This window comes from Xyrauchen texanus, chromosome 35 (assembly GCF_025860055.1).
Source record: "Xyrauchen texanus isolate HMW12.3.18 chromosome 35, RBS_HiC_50CHRs, whole genome shotgun sequence".
Classification (NCBI taxonomy): Eukaryota; Metazoa; Chordata; class Actinopteri; order Cypriniformes; family Catostomidae; genus Xyrauchen; species Xyrauchen texanus.
In genome coordinates, this window is record NC_068310.1 from 2,225 (window position 1) to 3,257 (window position 1,033).

Below are 1,033 nucleotides of genomic sequence, written 5' to 3' on the forward strand. Positions count from 1 at the left end.
TTTGCTCCATTTGGTTGGGTCTTTGTGTATTTTGGGGAGCATGTAGAACCTCCTGCTTCTAGGTTCCGCGTTACCTAATAGGTAGGACTTTTGTTTTGCGTTGATGTGTTTTTTCTGATATAGGGTTTGGGCTATATTTTTGACCATAGGTACAGTGTCTAAAAAAATGGTTCTATCCAATTTCTGGTAATATGTTGGGTCATTCAATTGTCTATATCCCTCCCATAAATATTGTTCTCGGTCCCATATGACTATCGCACTGCCCTTATCTGCAGGTTTAATGATGATCATACTCCCCACAGTATGACACAGGTGTGCAGCTGAGTATGCCCTCTTTTAGCAAACCACATGGAAGCTATGACACAGGTATGCAGAAAAAGGTATTGTGGACGACTCCTGTGAAATTGAATGAATAGAGAGGAGGCACTTACCTTTTCAAAAAGAGAAATAAATAAAAATAGACAATGTCTGAGAGGAAAGGGCCTGTTTTCTCTTTTTTAGAGCTGCAGTACAAGACATATTTTAATGATGGGAGAGCAGCATAAGGATGCGTGCAATGCGCTTGCTTTAAATGGCCTGCTGGTAGCCGCAGCACTCTCTTACGGCCATACCACCCTGTGCAGGCCCGAACTCGTCTGATCTCGGAAGCCAAACAGGGCTGGGCCTGGTTAGTACTAGGATGGGAAACTTCCTGGGAATACCAGGTGCTGTAAGATTTTGCTTTTCCTTGTTTGTTTTATCTCATACACTCCCCCCTGGCTCAACTGGGATTTATTTATTTATCCTTGGAAATTGGTTGTTTGATTGATTTTCTTTCATTTAGCTTTCTCTGTGGCAAAGGACAGCCTGCTCATTTATCTTGCCTCCTACAGAAAGCAGTAGAGGGTTTGTTTTTTTTTGCTCTTTCTTGACTGCAACATACAGAGTAGGAAAGTACAAACAAAGTGCAGTGCTTCCAAAATTTGGTGGACACATCCGAAAGAAAGCGTCCTGAGGTCATTTTTTAAGTAGAGAAGAATTTTCTTTGTTCACT

The 1,033-nt window shown here is 41.7% G+C and overlaps 1 pseudogene; it reads left to right on the plus strand.

Annotated features, from left to right (window-relative positions):
• Nucleotides 1-597: 597 nt before the first annotated feature.
• Nucleotides 598-716, plus strand: LOC127629329 (uncharacterized; annotated as a pseudogene).
• The last annotated feature ends 317 nt before the right edge of the window (nucleotides 717-1,033 follow it).